Source organism: Poecilia reticulata, chromosome 15, assembly GCF_904066995.2.
Source record: "Poecilia reticulata chromosome 15, P_reticulata-male-v2, whole genome shotgun sequence".
NCBI classification, from domain to species: Eukaryota; Metazoa; Chordata; class Actinopteri; order Cyprinodontiformes; family Poeciliidae; genus Poecilia; species Poecilia reticulata.
The window spans coordinates 22274605-22293967 of record NC_088844.1 but is presented as its reverse complement, the minus strand read 5'-3'; the positions used below and the strand labels follow the sequence as shown (position 1 = coordinate 22293967).

Here is a 19363-nt window from a genome sequence, read left to right as displayed (position 1 = left end):
TTAACCTTCCTGTGTTAACTTGCATAGATGTAAATACTGGAAATATGAGGCTTATCCTGATGGAAAAAAGTGATTTACCTTCCTCAGTCTGTGCATAAATAACACATGCAAAGCTCCTTGAAGAGTATGCAGTTACTACCTTAAGTAATAGTGGTTGGTGGAGTATTAAGAAACACTGTGAAAGCTGATAATTATGAGATGAATCATGCAGCTGTTCAACTATTGCTATATTATATTAACAGTTCCCACTGACAGTCAAACAAATTCAGTTTCGTCAACTTGAAGTGTTGATGGCTAAAGCAGACTTCGTTCAAAAAGCAGCACTTTTTCCAAATATCACGCAGTGATTTATTAGGTCACAAAGAGCGCCATTAGAGCTGCTAAAAATCATACGCAAAAATAAATAAAAACAACATAGCATTTAACTCACTGAAGCATACAGGCATGGTTCTGAGCTTACTATTTGATGGTGAGTTGGAGTGGTGAGTGTGGTCGGCGATGAGGGAGGCAGAAAATATGTAGCAGCCACACTGGTATTTCCAGTGGGTTTGGGCTATTGGTGCCTCTGGAAGCAAGGTCACGTGTTGACTAAAGTCATTTCATTTTGTACTAACACATTTTTAGCATCAGACTGCAGCCAGATGAATCTTGAATGTGTGTCTAAAGTCCGTAGTGGACAAAAGTGTTAGTGTCCTGCAGTACCTTGCAAAAGTACTCAAGCACCATTAACTCTTAAATGTTGAAAAGTCATAGCATCAATCATTATGTCATTTACTGGAACCTTACATGACGAGGCAGTAGCGCATAACTGTGGAGTGGAAGGAAAATGATGAACGGTTTGTTTTACTTCTTTACAAATAAAAATATAAGGAAATGTAATAATAAAAAAAACTATGTGTATTTCAATCTAGGTATATATCCAGCTGTTCTGTAAAGGCATTGGAGGCTTTTTAGAAAACATTTGTGTGCAAACATCATCGTGAAGACCAAAGAACACAGCGGATAAAGGGAGAAACCTGAAGAAATTTAAAGCAAGATCTCAAACTATAAACTCATCACAGAGCACTTTTCGATCCATCATCTGAAATTGAAGAGTATGGCACAAGTGAAACCTACAAAGATATAAGACTGGTCAGGAACAGTATTAATCAAAGACACAGCAAAGAAGCCTATGGTAACTCTAGAGAAGCTGCAGATATAAGGTGTAAGAACCTATTGCACACTGCATAAAACTTGCCTTTATGGCAGTCATAAATCCCATAAGCAGTTTGCTACAAGCCATGTAAGGGGAGACAAGAATCAGGAAAAAAGTTTTTCTGGTCAAATTAGAAGAAAACGTTTTCTATTATCTGCAGATTCTGAGTGGTAAAACAAAAACTAACACTGCTCATCTCCCTGAGGACAACATGGTGTTTCCCCCATCATGCAGCCAAGGTGCTTTTCTTCTAGAATAAAGGCACAAAGAAAGCAACTGGAGAAAAAAAATTATGAGAAATCATATCGAAGAAGAGCCATTGATCAGATAAAATCACCTTAATCATATACGTCTCTCCAGCAGGAACAGAGAAGCAGGGAAGAATTCATGGGGAGATGGGTGGAGATACTAAATGAAGGACAATCCTAGAAGAAAATCAAAGGCTGCAGAAGACTTAAAATTGGGGAGGAGGTTCCTCTTCCTCTACACTTTATCAGTCCCACCAATCCCATCACAGCAGTGAAGAATAAAAAACAGTGTAAAATATGAAATAATGAAAAACTATACACCACGTATAAAAATAGTTATTTAAAAAGAAACAAACCTGATCAAATTTCTGATTATCTCACTATGTTTACAGTTTTGTGCTTCACCACTTCACAGATGAGTAAACAAATAATAAAGTAGACGCCACCGCCTGAAGGAAGTCAGATGTAAAGTAATGACTAGTGCTCAAACTTGGCTCCTAATTGTTAAATCGACCCCAAAATGCAGAGTCCAAACCTAAAGGCCATAGAGAATAGGCTTGGCCAAAGACACTAATTTGTATGAGAGTGGTCATTACTGAGACACAGCAGCCAGCTGTGGCGTGCTGCTGTTTATCTGGAGGTAATGAGAGGTAACATGGCTGTAATGCGGTTCCACGCATGTATATCTGTCTCCACTTCCAGAAAATAAATCCTGCTCGGCTGGTTTGGAATCCCTCCGCCGTCCCCCCCTCTCCCTTCCTCTCGCTCTCTGCTATTTCTCATTAACCTCATGGAAAAGAAAAAACATGTTTAGTATGAGCTGAAGACCCCCCTACCCACTGACTCAGTTGTGGGAAGGGAGCTGTAATGGTTAATTGAGGGAGGTCTCACACGGGGAGAGAAGACACCCACACTCAACACACACATAGATCAGAGAGCAGCAGTGTTTTTAGGTGATGTTCGGGGTGGCAGATAAACAGAACATGTCTCGAGGAGCAGCGGGAGTCCTGATGGGACTCAGGTGAGAGAAAGAGTGGAATAGCCCAAGGTGACATGACGCTCGTCTGGCCTGTTTCCCGGCCTCCCGTGTCGGAGCATGAAAAGGAGCAGGTCGTTTACACCCCGCTTAAAAAAGGAGAAGGAGGAAGAAAAAAAAAAAAGCCACCATAGCTACAGCAGCACCTGGATGTTATTTGGGCTAATGGAGTTGAGCCTCACTCAATAGTAATCAACTCAGGGGAGGGCTTGTCGCTTGGATTCCTGCAGAACCATTTTCCAAAACTTCCTTTCTTTGTCTTGCAAAACTTAACTTTTTTTTTACCCTCCTACCTGGCTTTCCTCCCTTCCCGTCCTTATCTCTCCCCACCTTTTCCTTGTGTGTTTATTTTATTTTGCAGAGAGCCGTGTTATGACAAAGCCTTCACTCCCCGGATGCGTGCAGTCAGAGCTTGTGTCATGCCCTTATGAGGTATGAGGGCTCTGCCAGCCCCACCCGGAATGCTCTTCCCAAGCTTTGGAGGAGGGGTTGGGAGAGCCTGGAAAAAAAAAAAAAAAGGGGGGTGACTCCTGCTTCTCTTATCCAGCCTAGTGTTGATGCAAATCTAAACGTCATATAACGTAATTTTTACAACGTTCCCTTGTCAGCTGTGTTTTAGCTTGTAGCTCTCTCATTACTCACTTCTTTTCAAGTCAGAAATTGAGAAATAGGTACGAAAGCAAGAGTGAAGAAATTGAGCACAAGGTAGCCAAGAATGTGGCCAAAGGTTACCAAACAGTGATAATGTTATGCTTGGAACACCAAACTTTTATGAATAACGCATAGAAAGAAGTGGCTAGTTTTGCTCCAATTCTAGCTCTTAATCCGATACCCACACACACTCACGCGCACACGCACACACACACTCACACACACACCAGCACTTTCATTTCTCCAACTGCATCAGCTGATTTTCTTTTACATTACTGACATGTTGCACTAACCTGTCAAGACATTATCTTGAGAACAAAATCATTTAATTCTAGTGCTATGAAGTCTTTCTCATTCATTTGGCTCAGACACAAACAACAAAAATGATTTTGCAATAGCTAAATTTTTTGTTGTTGTTGTTTTATCATGATCAGTGGGCGTTAGCAAACATTTTGTAATGGCAGAGGGCACATAAAAAGTAAAAGGTGCTTCAATATTATATCTGTCATTCACTTCAATACCACAATATGACACCATAATAAAGGAAATAACCCCACCTGTATAGCTTTACAACACGTTTATTGCTGTCAGGTTGTCAAGGACAACATGCAGTTGTCACTGCGTGTATACCTCAGTAATAATATAATTTTTTATTACACTATGAAGAAGTTTCATTCCCCTCAACATTTTTGAAATATTCAAACTAAAAGTCAAACTGACAGCATCACTCTATGCCTAATTAATATGACTAATAATTATCTGGCCATTTGGGGGTACATGTGGTTTATATTTTAGTATGAAAACACTATGGTAAAGTGAAACACTGTGAAAACCACTGATCTTGAAACATGCACCATTTAAAAAAAAAGAAAAAGACATTTTACCACATGTAGACCCACATAATATCGTCTAGTTCTTATGTTGTGTCCTCATCAGTGTTGTGGTCAAGATCACCTAACCCGAGACCAAGACAAGACCAAGACCAGAGCGTATCGAGACCGAGACAAGACCAAGACTTTTAGGGTCCGAGACCAAGTCAAGACCAAGACCGAGGAAAGTCGAGACTGAGTCAAGACCAAGACCAGCAGCCCGTGCTACATGACACAATAAAATGTAAAATATGATCAAAATTGCTTCTCAAAATGATCTGAAAGATCCATATTCCCATAAAAACACCTAGATATTAAATACTTAATACATTTTACCAATATTAAATATTCCATCTCTGTGCTACAATGTGTGATGGTCTCGTGCCATCCCTAAAAAGATAACGCCCTGGGCGTTGGCCCATATTGTCTCTATACAGCTAGCTTTGCTAACATCATGTCAACGGAGCTTACCTTTCTTTGAGCTACTTTTCTAAGCGACGAAAAAAGTTAGACGTAGTCCCCACTGTCTGTGAAAGCGAAGCGCTGCTGAGTTAGCTGTGGCCATCGGATTTCTTAAGATTTATGCAGCGCTATTCTATTAGTGACGATTAGACGAGATCTTCTGCCGCTCAGAGGAAACCACTGCGCATGTCCTGGAGCACCGCGTGCGAGTGAAAGGTGGAGAGGGGGAGGGGGAAAGGGGAGTAACAGAAACACATACTTGCTTTGATTTTAATTGGTGCGTTTTGCATAAACTGAAAACAACGATGTTAAATAAACTGGACAGTATGCTGTACGCTTAGTGATATTTTCACAGTTGCGGTCTTGACCGGTCTTGAAATAAAACGGCGAGTCCTCAGCGCCCGAGGCCGAGACAAGACCGAGACCAAATACGGTCGAGTCCGAGACGAGACCGAGACCATCAAAAAATGGTCTCGAGACCAAGACCGATTTCGAGTACTACAACACTGGTCCTCATCTCTCATTTTAGGTTGCTGCCTCCTTTTAGTCCAAGGTTTTGATTATTTCATGTCTCGGGGTGAAAAGTGTTTTTAGTTGGTGATTGAGGAGAACTCGCCCACCTTTTCTATTTAGATGAGTGAGGAAAGGGTTCCCTGCAATGTTTTTTTTTTTTTTTTGTGTCACCAACAAGCAATCACTCACCCAACATATTCCCATGAAAACATCCAGAAAACAATGTTGCCTACGGCCATAGTGGAGAGTGCCTTTACAGTCAAAAAGTCACCATCCAAATATGGGGTTCCTTCTTGTTTTAGTAAGATTGCCTCTTCTTGTGTCGAAAAAATATGTTTTGAAATTGTATATTACTGTGAAATAAATAAGGGAAAGAACTATTTATTTATTTGCAAGCTTTTAAGGTTCTAAAATAAGGTATGTTTAATAAAACTTTTACCTGACAGGATTCATGCATTTTTGTGCTGTTAAAAAGCTGAGAAGAGACTTCCAGAGTAAGACTATTTTCCGTATCCCTGCTATTACCTCACTCGCAGGAGCAGTAGAGAGTTTAGGACTGTTTACCATCTATCACAAACCTCAGACGCCTGAAATCTTTAGCTAAAGGCATGTAACGCTCGATAGCAGTATAGAATAGTTTATCATGTAGCAGACGCATTCATCCTGTGCTGGCTCCTTTCATTCAATTTACCAGAGGGGTTTATTTTTTATGTCCTCCTCCGGTGTCGGGTGTTTTCTATTACAGTGTTTCACTCTCGCTGTCTCTTTCATCCGTCCAGACAAACATTCATTGTTTGCCATAAAAAAAAAAAATTCACTTCATTTGTCATATCGTGAAATATTCTTAGCTCAACATAAAAAGAGAAAAAAAGAAAGCAGACGGGGGTTCTTTGGAAAAATATCTTGTGACAGACTCCAAATTGAAAGTTGTAAAATAATATTACTAGAAATCCCTAAACAGTGTACCAGAAATCCTGTTTATTTTTGATCATGCTTTTTCTCTCCGCTCTTACAGCTTGAATGTGAAAAACCCCTCAAAGAAAATGTTGCATTTCACAATTTTTCCATTCTTTAATTTTCACCACAAAGCCTGACATGTTTTAAGAGGTGCAACCTAATATTGCCTGAACTCCAGGACCTACCACAAAGATCTCTGGGTAAATGGGAGGGAAGGAAGTGCACAGACAGGAGGACGGGCGTGGATGGAAAAGTGCGCAGTAACTTGGCTGCTGCACACACTTAAGTAACAACACATGGTAGTGGAGGAATTCGACATCCATGAATACTCTAGATGAGCGAGGACTGGGAAAAGCTTGCTTCTACCAAGTCGCTGACCAGCTCCAAACGAGGAGCTGATAAGGTTCTGCCATACCTAATTTCTTTCCATGTTCTCATCCAGGGTAGGCATCACAATGGGCATGATTCATGGGGGTAATTCCGACAGCTACTGACTTGGCTCCTGTCTACATTTGGGAAGAATGTGACCTCACAATATGCTTCTTTCAGGCCCATCCCTGTCTGATTTTGTCTCGCCTCATCTTGAAGCCCTCTTCTGTTAGAGATTGCAGAGTGAAGACAAGGGAATGCAGCAGAGGGGCAATAAAGAGATGCTAAACAGAGTGGAAATACTTGAGTGGTTTAAAGTAAGAGGGGGTGACGTGCACAAAAGATTTTGAATTCTGCCACTGTAAAAAGGACAGAAACAAGTTTTCATTGCCTCGTTGCAGGTGTGATGACTGCTATTTGTTTCAAAATGAGTGGAGGTCAAGCTACACAAAATCCAAGCTTAGTGAATATCACAGCAATAATTTAGACTGTTCTCTATTCATACTGTAAGTGAGTATAAGATAACCAATTGGTCAAAAGTACCAGAAAAGTGCCACAGAGCTTGTCATAAATGATTAGAAGACCTAAATGCCTGCTCAAATCAGGCAGATGACTAGGAACTCAAGTGGAACCTAAGTGAAAATCAAGACATAAAAAAAATCTACCAAAAGTTGAAAAAGATATAAAATTGACCAGAGGAAATATAGGAGCTAAAGATGGCCATAATGACTAAGTGGCTATGCATGTGACAATGAAAAAAACCAACAAAAAAAAAAAACAGGACATGTGTACAAAAGCAGAAGTAGAAGCTGCTAAAGAACAAACGGAAACCAAGGAATGAGTGAAAGGTTTCAATGAAATGATCCACATAAAAACAGATCCATAAGAACAAAGCAAGACAAACTAATGCAACAAGACTCCAAAGTGAAGATTAAAACATTGCCACTCCTTTCAGGGAAATCTGCTTAACAACCTTAACCAAACAGGAAAAAAGGTAAATAAAAAAACAGGGATCAAGGGAGATTAGTTGATTAAGAAGCAACAGGAAGCAACAGACTGAGCGGCTATATCCCCTCAAAACCCGACTTCCTTTCCTCTGCATGTTCTGTAGAGTCCCAACAACTTGTGTGGTACTTTTTTATCCTGAGTTATTGGTTTGTGAACTCAAATACAGGACCACTCACGAGGTAGCTACACTTTAACTTTGCATGATTTGTTTGTAAAACATACAAACAAACAGGGCCGACAACATGACATAAAGGGTCTGACAAAAGAAAAAAAGGAAAAGGGAACAGAAGTACAGAGGGAGATAATGGTTAAATGGATGCAGTTGTAAGAGAATACAAAACAAGGCCTTGTGTATGCAAACAGTCAGAACAAGTAACGGAATGAAGAACTGAACCCCCCCCAAAAAAAACTGAAATCAAGCCAGACTGAAAATAGAACAAGTACACAAAAGCTGGGGCAAACCCAACAAAAACAAACTCAGAAACCATAGGTTAAACACAACTGTTTTGAAACCAGAAGTTTTGCTTGTGTCCGCTGGTATGCATGTTTTCTTCAAATCCAGAAAAAGTTTTGCATGTTTCAAATAAAGAAAGAGCACTTGCCTCGCCATCAGTTATTTATGACCAAGCAGCTGACTTATCAGAACAAAATGACGCAATCTTTAAAAGGAGGGTTTTAACAGCAGGGGACAATATGTGCTTTGGTGCTCCTTTTAAACACTTAATTCAGACAATATGGCACAGTTGTTATCTCTGTTACCTCACAACAAGGAGGCCTTGGGCTCCTAAACCTTGGAGAAAATATGGTTGGATCCTTGTTTCTGTGTGAAATTGGCAAGTCCTCCCTGTGCATGTCTGGATTCTCTCTCAATACTCTGTTTACCTCACTCCTGAGGTTAGTGGCTACTGCCCTAAACTCCACTTTGACATGAGTGTGTGTGCATAAATGTGTTTGCGTGTTTCTCTGTGATGGGCTAGTGATCTGTCTAGTGTGTCATTTTACCTCTCGCCAATTAACCACTGGAGACAGGAACCAGCCTGCATGGGCCAAGAGAATAACTTACAAAGCAACACAACGTTTAACAGGTCAAAAATACACATTACATGTCAATACAATTGGGTTAATATGAAAAAACCAAGGTATGTGGGGCTTGCTAACCCACATCGTCAACACTACAGGGTGCTTAGTTTTGTCAATTCTTGTTTTTCTTTATTCTGCAATTCTATCGCCCTCTTGCGTCCAGTGCGTTTTTATAAGTTGCGTTTGGATAAATTTTATGTCATTAAGGCGTCCCCTTGTTTTTGGTTTAATTTGTTTTAGCTTTACACTAAGTTAAAACATTTGAACTTTGTATTAAATCTTTTTCCTAATCCCTTGTGCTTAGTTTTCCATTTTTCGTCATTCTCTCCCAGTACCTCAGTCAATAACCCTGATCAGTTGCTCCACATTCAGTTAATTAGTTCTACCTGACGATGCACGCAATCGCTCCCGCCCTGTGGAAATATACTCCACAGATTCTTATTCTAATTGTTGCCAGGCAACATGACGACACTGGCAGCCAGAACTGAAGTTGAGAGTGATATTTAGGTGAGATCTTGTCGCTCTAGCTCTTGTTGCAGTTCTAGTCTGTAAAGTGTATACAGAATTTACTTTCTTTAGACGTGGAAGTTAAACTTGTAGGATTATACTTCTGTAACAGAATTATGACCCAGTATAAATCCTTTTCTTTTTTTTTAGCTTGCTAAAGAGCCACTTACTCATTTCATTTTGCTGCAGGGCAATCTGACTATGTGCATAGGTGCCATCAACAGAGCACACGTGATCATAAGCATGAACAATCTGACACAGGCAAGAACATGTCTACACTGCCTCACATGTAAACTGGGCGTCGGCACCAGCGCATTTGTAAGCAGAGGTGGTTGTGTTATGTCAATCCTTTTAACATCCCGCTACAGTCTGCCTCCTCAGAGGAGAAAATATGGTGTGATGTCACTTCTGGCAACGTCCCAGTGTCTGAACACTTTTCATGTCGTGCCTCAATGAATGAGGGGCAGACATTAGTCAGAATAAGACTCTCCGTAGTTAAAGCTGGTACTTGTTAAAGTGAATTGCTGCCAGAGTCCCACCACTGTCTGTTGCCTGCAGATGGACAAAACGCAGATCAGAGCGTTCTGCCTCCCCAAAGCATCCTCAGAATGTAAGTCTGCCTCTCTCAAGTCATCCCTGTCATTCTTAACGGCGGTGCCCCGCTGCTCGGCCAGCACCGCCTCAGAAGCTGTAAGCAGCCTGGCGGCAACGCTTTAAAACCGCCGAGTGGGGTTAGTTATAATACAGCATCATCAGCCCATCAATCCTCGTCCACTCCCACAGTGAGCTGCACATTCTGACAGTGACTTGCGCTGCGCTTAAAAGCCTTGGCACACTTGTCTCAGGCCCAGATGGCCTAATAAAGGGACTGTTCAACAAAACTTGAAGAGAATGTTTGGAAATCCTGATCCACCCTAGCTGTGTGTCACTGTGCATTAGCAGTGACAAAGACATTCCTGAATCCTGACTCCCATGCTGTTCTGGCAAGCTTTTCAAATAAAACTGAGCAAGAAACACTCAAACTGGAGATGTAAATTGCGAGCCTATTTAGAGGATTTAATATTCTCTCCGACGTTTAAAAAAACAAAAAACAAAACAAAAAAAAATACCCAGAGGCAATTTTGGGTTAACAATGTGTCAGCGGTTAAAAGTAATAGACTGTTGGAGGACCAATACTTTTTGGTAATTTATCAAATGAGTGTACTTTCTGGTTTTTATCACTGAGAGAAACAAAAGAAGATTTGTTAACCCACTTCTCCGTCCCAATTATATTTCATTCCACAAGACGGCAAAATAGCTTTTGTTTACAAAACATATTTTTTTTAAAAATGATACAAATTTATAAATAAAATAATGAAGATTTAGTTTTTACATCTTTTCATAAACCCAGAAGGCATTGCTCAAAAGACAATAAAGCTATTTTACAATATTTTAAATCATTTATCTGTTGTTTGAAAGTACAGCATATCAAAATTGATTTATACATTTCTTAGAAACCAATGGAAAGATTATTATTGGCAGTACAGCAAGCAATCAGTCAATTATAATTGCATGTTTCCTGTAGTACAATGACTATCTTTAATGATGAACTCTAAGTCTACTAAACTGAAAGATGTTCCTTCCGTCACCCTAATTCACTCGTTTCACTATCAGGTTCAAGTCCTGACTTGAGTCCTGACTGGAAGTGTGAAGATGTTCATACTTCCAGTCAGAAGCAACAAGATGATATAATTACCAACAACAGACAGCTGTAAACCTAAATCTGTCAGGGATATGAACAATTTTGGACTTAACTTGTTCACCGTTAGAAATAGTCACACAAAACATATTTTCTAATATTCCACTGATTAAGTACCGGCTTAGCTGTGCCCACAGACCTGACTGTGCTTGATCATAGTTTATCAGTAATGTAGAGGTTAGCTGAATAGATTTAAATAACAGGTATGTAACATATGATTGGTTGATTGATTTATATGCTGCAAGTTAAAAAGCCCAAATGGGATGGATGGATGGATGGATGGATGGATGGATGGATGGATGGATGGATGGATGGATGGATGGATGGATGGATGGATGAGTTGCTGTACATTGAGAATTGTTTCTCCTACGAACTGGTATTTCTTTGGCCACTATCTAGTGGAATCAAGACAGAGTTACTGCATTCCTTACTGGATGGCTGCTGAGGAGAGAGATAGTTACGGCCCCCTTCTTTCCCTGGTACTTCCAAAACTTGACCAACGGACAGACAAACAAATGGGCCCAGTATGCATTTGACTTTAGTTCGACACCAATAATGGTTCATCTGTGATTCTGCAAACTGGAATTGCTTCGACTGCAGGTAAGATATCAATAATTCTCAAGTATTCCTTACCACCAGAAAATTCATAGCGTTAAGCTTTTCCTTTGATGTTTAATACATGTGTTTGCAGTCTGTCAGGGTTGATTTTCTTCTATTTGTGGGTACCTATTGGGTCTCTTATCCTTCACTTGTGACACCCAAAGCTGTCTGGCCAACAGGATCCTGAGAGTCTCCTTCAGAAAGCAGATGAGTTGAGCAAACTCCTTGGTCTCTCAGATTTGGATAAATTTTTTTCACAGATAGCGAGGAAGCAAATGTGCTGCAGTGCATTTGATCTGGAAAGGTGGCATCATACCAACATCCAGGACAGGGCTCTCCATCACTGGTACTAACTTTTGCTGAAAAAAAAAATATAGATATTGTTTTAAGCATTTCTATTCCAGCTGACAAGTCTGGTGAGCTTTGCTGTGCTTAGGCAGTTTTTTTTTTTTCACTCATGAGAAAGTGCTCCCATCATGCTGGTTAACACTCAGCTAATTCCATTCAGTGATTCTATTTTGGTGAAATGTCTAGACATAAAAACATTTTACTACAAACCAAAGCCGCAGCTCAGTTCTCTAAAGACGGACCAGACGTGGACCTTCCAGAAAACCCTGAACGACACGTCGGGTCCAAGCAAGTGTTTGGAGTTGATTTTCTGCCAAGCACCTTGCAGGGTGTTGATCTGAGCTTCAGAGATAAAATATAGCGGATGAAGTCATGTGTTTACTTCCCGTGATATTTTTTTTTCACTGGGGAAAAGATTGTCTGCAGTCATAAAGTGTTTATATTAGCATCTTTTATGAGATGTTCCTTGTATACATAACTGTTTGCAGCATAATAAAAAAACAAGACCAACAAAGTGCAAATTACAGGGTTTGTGGGGGTGCTGACCACCTATTTTCCACACTCTAAGTCACAACATCTGTAAACAAAGTCACTGTATTCTACCATCTACACGCCCAAAAGTTTCGACCACAAATGATGTCAGTGCACGGTAATGAACATTTAAGGCTGAGAATCACTCACTTCATTCAATTAAAATTGGGGTTGCTTATAATTGCTTTCTATTAAAAGTTTTATTTCTCCAAAATGCATTTCTGGCGCAATGATGAAAACATGGTGGGATCAGCAATGAAACAGCCAGTTATTCTTTAAGACCAAATTTGATTACATGTTAAGTTACAAGATGTTGTGTGTCATGCTTGCCATGTTTCTTTACATCACTTTTCAGTAACACCATCCAGATTTACAGTCAATCATTAGGATTTTTTTTAACACTCTGGTGAATCATCACTCTGCAGTGAATCACTTCTTTTTGCTGGCTCTTCAGTTTCATCTATGATTTTTTTCTAATGTTGGTAACTTCGACACTGCAATTTCTTGTGTTTACATTCCTAAAGTTGCTCAATTAATGATAGTTTTTTTTAGCGTATTGAATCACAGTATAATTCAATCATTTATGAGAATTTCTATTGTGCAATTGTGAAGTATTAACTGTAAATGTAACTTTGTTCTCAAATCTGAAATGCAAACATTAGGTAATGTCTGCACCCTGTTGTGATTCTTAACAGGATTAAGCTGCTGCACAAAGTCAATTGAAAAACTATGTATACTTTTAATGATATTGATAAATATAACTATTATGATAATTAAATAATGTGCTTGAGTGAATTGTATTCCTTTTTGGGTGATTCTCTGTGTTTTCAGTCTCTGAGATTTGTTTTCAGGATTTCTCTCCGTTTAGTTCTATTGATCAACTCTGACCAGCTCCATTGTTCCATCTAAAGAAAAGCATTTCCTCAGCATGATGCTGCTACTGCCATGCTTATATGGATTTCCTCACCTGAATTCTGGATTTCTTCCAGAGACTACGTGGGTGCATTGGATGTTTTGCTAATTAATGCTCTTGTTTTCTGGTCTTAGTAGCTTTGCAGATGTGCTGTTGACTTTCTATTTTCAGGTGGTATATTGAACAGAGCCCTATGCTATGCTCAGAGCATGAGATATTGCTTTAAAACATAAACTTGCTTTAAATTTCTTCAACACTTTATTACTGGATTGTTTACTGTATGTCCACACAGGTTGAAAGTTATTAGGCAAACTCTTAAGGCAACTGGGTGTTACGCATGTTTTAGTTATCACAGTAAAAAGCACACTATGCTTTTATTTGTTAAACATTTTGACATGAATAGTTTTATTTACCTTGCAAAATTATGTGCTACTTTGTCAGTCAGCCACAAACTTTCTATTACAATCCCAATAAAACAGAAAGTTTGTGATTGTAACGTGACATGAACAAGTTCCAGGGATATAAATACTTTTTAACGGCACTATGCTATGCCTTGTTAAAATTTTGAATGCAATGCCAATTGAAAAACTTTGTGTGAAATTGTTTTACAGGTGTGTTTACTGTGCTGTGTTTAACATCGAATGTGTGATGGGCTTTGACTGATGTCTTTCCTATGTTCTATTTTGTCCTAATCTGGAGGAAACATATTAGTGTGAGCAACCTAAATCGGTTACACAATAGTGACTGAAAGTCCTGTCAAGATAAAAAAAATAGTCTGAAATGAACGTTACTCTGATACTGGCTCTGGAAACAAAACACACAAAGCGTAAGCAGGAAGAAAGGGCCTCCATTAGCGTTCAGTACAGTGGCTGATGATTGATATGATAGCAAGCCTATTCAAACTGCAAATTTTACACATGATTGAGGCTCTATTGGATGTAATGAAATGGCTTTCCTGAATATTGCACTTGAGTGACTGTGTGACCACCAGCACAATGGCTGCTATTATAGCTTTGGACCTTCAAGCCCTCTTTCATTGTACCGGGTCCGCTGTGTTATTACAGCAGAACTCAGAGTGAACCTGCGGCTTCGGTTTCTTGCTGTTTCGGATGTGACCATTCTCTCCGCTGGGAGCAATTCGTGGAGTGTTAATTGAGCACCGCAATCACTCAGCAGATTTATGGAAAGTCAGAAGGGTCACAGGAGATTTTCAAAGGAGGCTGTCCAGGGAGCAAGGCTAGCCTCAGAGATGCAGCTGGGGAATTTCTGGCCTTTGGAAGCACGCTGCTGGCACACAAACTCTCTGTGTTCCTGCAATAACCCCAAAGGATATCTGTATTTTATAGATAAATTATCCCTAAATTGTTCATATGGGAAAATCATATAATGTTGTGGGCGTCTTTGGTGGGATTTTCTGTTTTACTGTATTTACACTTTCAAGGCGGGAAATATCTTGGAAAAAACACAATTCTGCACTCAAAGTGTATTATCTTCAAATAAAACCGTGACCCAGTTTGCTTGTATTGGTCATCTACTCATACAGATGTGTGTCATTCATTGGATGATAACTGGAGGGGCAGACAGACAGGGCGTGGCCTGTGGGGCCCATCTGGTCTACAATAATCAGCTTTAACAACAGATCTACACAGATAAAGATAAACAGAGGTTCAGCTATTGACTACACCATTTAACATTACATATTAAACTATAACCTTGGGCCAAACAACTCTGAAAATATTAATGTTATAGGATGCTCTGATGTTGCCATTAATTAATGCCATTAGGTAATGACACAATAATGTGTTTTTTCACTTTATATTTTATTCTGCGGTGCAGTGTGTCAGAGTATTAATTTGAATGAATGTGTGTGTGGCTCTGCATCTGGACACTCCTAATGCTTTTTAATCCCTTTCTGTTAGCCTGCAGAGCTTGCCATGCCGCCACTATCAGCCGTGTTTACTTGTGTTCAAACAGAATGTGAGCATCTGACAAAGTCCTTATATTTTTAAAGTTTACTTCCTCTACTCATTGAAGAATGGCCTTGTTTCACTAAGGTAAGAACAAAACTATGAATTCTTTTTTCCCCCCTGCTTTTTATTGTGTCGTTTATGGGAAAATTCAGAACGGTATTTGGAGTTGCTAAATATGTGCAAATCTGAGTTTTTCTGTTGTGCTACTGGAATAACGCAATAAATGACAATAAATTCATATTTCCATATTTGTAGCATAACAGGACAATTTATCAATATCTCGGCAGACTCTGTTGTTGGGGAGAGGCGGTGGAAGGAATGCTTCTTTGCATTAAAAGACCCGATTCTGAAATCTATATGTGATTTCTGAAATCTAACCTTGCAGACAGAATCAGCGCTTTGCTCTGCATCCTGAGATGTCTCTGAGTTAAAGAGAGTGACTGTAGAGACACTCTGGAGATCCAGTCAGTTCCACAGGCAGTAAAATCAACAGCATGCGTGTCAGGCTCAAAAAGTCACTTTCGTTCTTGTTATGGAAGGATTCTCTGGTGGTTGGAATTAAAAATTGTCTTCTCACATTTTCCAACTTTATTATCCCCTTCTTAAGTCTTAAAAGGGCACAAAGGTTCAAACTGTACCATCAAAGTAAGTTTTCTTGCAAACTTTAAGGTCTTTTTTACTAATTAAATTCATTTGATCAACCCTGTCTCAGTAAAACGCAGTGTGTGGTAAAAGAAAAATTCATCGTCTTGCACATCAGTGGAAAATAGACATCAACTGCTTTATTTTGGCATCCACAGATTTATAACCAGAGGACATATAAGTGTCATAAAAACAAGAGGCAGAAACAAGGCAGCCACTTTTCTAAATGGAGTGGGTGCAGTTCACATCTTATGATGGGTTACAAACGCTGGTATAATTTTGACTTGAACGGATTGTTTTTTGTGGGCAGAATGGTTAGGAAAATGCTGGTGCAATAACGCGATGCAGTTGAGAATAATTGCTTTGAGCTCGCCAAACTATTTTTTTTTTGCTGTGATTATGTGATAAGCTTTTGAAGAAAAGTATAACTGTCTTACAGTGAGAGTTGCCCAGCCATGATGATTTATGAGTGCCTTACGTCTTTGTTTTGCTGCATGGAGCCTGCACGGTGCGTGGAGTCTAAATATCATGCTTGCTTTACACAGAAAACTAATGGATTTGTGTTACATTGCTAAATAATGTGGAGTTGTGAATGGGCTACAAGCAAACCTTTATGATCCATTAACTGGCAGGCGCGGTTTACCCCTGGCCATGTGTGCCAGCTGGCAGAAACTGACAAGCCTGTATCATAAGCAGCCTCTGCCAATGATAGCTTTACTGTGGTTTGCACAGTTTCTCCCTAATCTCTCAAGCTGATTAGATACATGCTGTTTTCTCATTAGGCAAGACTCCTCATGGTCCCGTCTTGTGGAAATGTGTGTTGGAATGAAGGTAAACAGTGTGCGTATAATATGTTTGACTTGATGTCTACAGACAGCTCGGGAAGGGAGACAAGTCTGTGGAGTGGTTTGAATTTGGGTGGAGACGTTTGCATTTACAGTAGAACTGCAGACAAATATGCAAGGACCCCACCCTAGGACGGCGATCAACTCATCTGTCACCAGTTTCTTTATCATCCAGACAGAGATTAATGTTGAAGGATAAAATTCCTTAGGATTTATATTGCAAAAGAAAGTCCCATATTTAAAAAGCAAAAAAAAAAAAAAAAAAAAACTTTTGAGGTTCAATCGTACAGTATGACTGTTTCTGTTTTAGTTAGGAAAACTGGCAACAATCTACAGCTTACAAACACAAATCATCATCTGTGCATTAGCTGTTCCTTGAAAAAGAACTATTTGTGTGTACGTTTTATAATTCATGTTTGATTTATTGTAATTTTTTACAACCTTTCCTTTTTAGTTTTAACCATCTCTGACTAAACTTTTTTTTTTTATTATTATGAGATCATTCAGGTAGAAGTTATAATTCTTATCCGGTTCTGTCCAAAATCGTTACTTTTAAGCACACCAGGCTGCATCCCCACTCCCATTTCTTCCAACAACTGTGTGACTTTACGGTTCAACTTTTCTGAACATTTTCAGTCCATGTTTTATTCTTGAGGGTTTAACTGATGGGTGTCCGAAGTGGTGGCTGCCGGCCCCAATAAAAGAGTGCTATAAATTTAGTGGCTGATGCAGCTGGATACTTTAATCAGCTTAAAAAAATGGTAATTGGCACCTTTCAGACTGAGTGTGTGTGAAGTTAGTTATCTCACAATAACATTACATTAGTCCTGAACAATGCAATGTTCAGTATGTAGATGTGTACATATTCATACAAGATGGACGAACCTAAATGCCTTGTGGACACATTCAATTGGAATTGAACTGACAACTTTGCAATTGCAAGGAAGTTACTTTTCACGTTGCACCTTAATGAGTGTTTTACAGAATTGGGACAAAAAATGGTTCCAACTAAGAAGTTGTTTTTGGTGGGTGAGGAAAAGTCCATCCTTTTCACTTTATCATTTGCATGAAAATAACTGCAAACATTTCTAAAAGGTGACCACACATCGAGACCTTAATTTTTAAGTCAAGAAAAGAATGTAATTTCATTTTACACTACATGGGTTTACAATAAATGCTACATCATCATCCATATATATAGTCGTGAATTTTTGTTTTAACCATTTTAAGTAGGCTCCAAAATATGCTGGAATTATTGTTTGAGAACAGATTGTTTGAGAAGCATGTAATCCGGATATATGTACTATTTGATTCTCAAATCCTTCCACTTCCAAGATCACAGTCATTTACCAATGCACCCATGGCTTCCAAACCACATTTACTTTATGACTCCACAGTCAAATGGATGAGGGGGAATTCTGAGCAGACAGTGATGAAAGTTTTCGAAACAGCTAGTGGGAATGTGGATGAATCTACTGTACAAGAAATCGAGGTCAAATGTGAAGGAGATAGGTATATCAGACGCTTCCTCCATCTCCTCTAAAATGTGGCACTTTCACTGGGTCAGATAACAAGCGAGATACGAGGAGCTGAGGAGGACCTGAGGGGGATGTGGTGGGCATGAGACCAATAACAATAGTTCAAAGCCTCTTTGTATTTTAGGTTGCATTTGATCCATTGTCCCCATTGGTCTTTGGAGACCACCACCAACATGGCATCAACATACTCAGGTTTGCAGGGTTTTGTATGACTAAGATGCCTCAAAAGATTAGGTTCAGGTGAAACCCAGGGTTAAAAGCGGGTGGGAGGATCAGGAATCTCACCATTGTTTTGGGCTGTTTCTGTGAGAACAGAGAACACTTAGATAAGAATGTACTTGTTTAAATGATAAATACCGGGCTTTATCTTCGTTGGAAGTTGTAATTATCCACATTAGGAGAAGTAAGCACGGTTAAGACGATAAAAAGAAATCTGAAAAGAAAAAATTAAGATAGATAAGCACGCATTTATTTGTCTGGTGATGATTGTAAATCCCTTGAGGAGGATTATCACAGTGGCCTGTTTCTCACAAGAAAATTCTCCCGCAGAACTGACGTTTGTCTGTCGCACACTCATAGGGCAAAATAAAGGGTGTGATTTCTCGAGAGGTATGCGAATGAAAGCCAAAGGGAGAAACATCTCAGAGGGACACCACAATGAATGAAAATTTGGATGATGCTAATGAAACAATGTGATGATTTATTGTCAGTAACAAAACGTTTACTGTCATTTTCCCAAATGCTCTGCTTCCTGGAACATGTTGCATTTGGTCTCAGCTCTATACAGAGACTTTGCAAAGTAGTAAAAAGCTGCAACACTGTGTCACTGTAGTGATTTCTGTATTATGCAGCTTTATTGGGAGATTATGTGATTGACCAATTCAAAGGAAAAGCATGTTTTTCAGTTTTAAACAAAGAAATTAGACATCTGAAAGTGCCTGAGGAATTTTTACTTGTCCTCTTAAATTTGATGCCCCTAAGTAAATGCTGATGTGGTAATTAGCCTCAGGGGGCAACTCTTCTGTGGAGACCTCAGAGGATTGTCAGTGAACGTTAGTAATCAAGTTGATGGGAGTTTGAATGAAACCAAACACATTGTAGTACTGGAAAACTGGAGACTGGGGCAGACAGTCACCTCCCAGCAGGAAGATCACCGTAGAGTAGCCAGAGCCACCTTTATTGGTTTAGAACAAACCATATTCATAGACTAAAATAATAAATCCCAACCCTAAATACAATCTAGAAGCTGTGAGAAGAAAAAACATGTCTTAACAGACTCTTCCATCGAATTTAACTAAGCTTGAGTTGTTTAAAGAAGAATCTGCAAAACTTTCCGTGGATGT

General features: G+C 39.4%; 1 protein-coding gene and 1 long non-coding RNA gene across 2 annotated transcripts in view; one reads left to right on the top strand and one right to left on the bottom strand.

The window, feature by feature from the left end:
- LOC103477236 (uncharacterized) overlaps nucleotides 1-19363 on the bottom strand; it is a 172405-nt gene that overhangs the window by 26592 nt on the left and 126450 nt on the right. The window lies entirely within an intron of this gene.
- The window catches only part of LOC103477234 (uncharacterized), a 40507-nt gene continuing 35002 nt past the window's right edge, over nucleotides 13859-19363 (top strand). The window contains exon 1 of the mRNA XM_081616534.1: nucleotides 13859-15079. The gene's annotated coding sequence lies outside the window, so the exon portion shown is untranslated. The remainder of the gene's footprint in view (nucleotides 15080-19363) is intronic.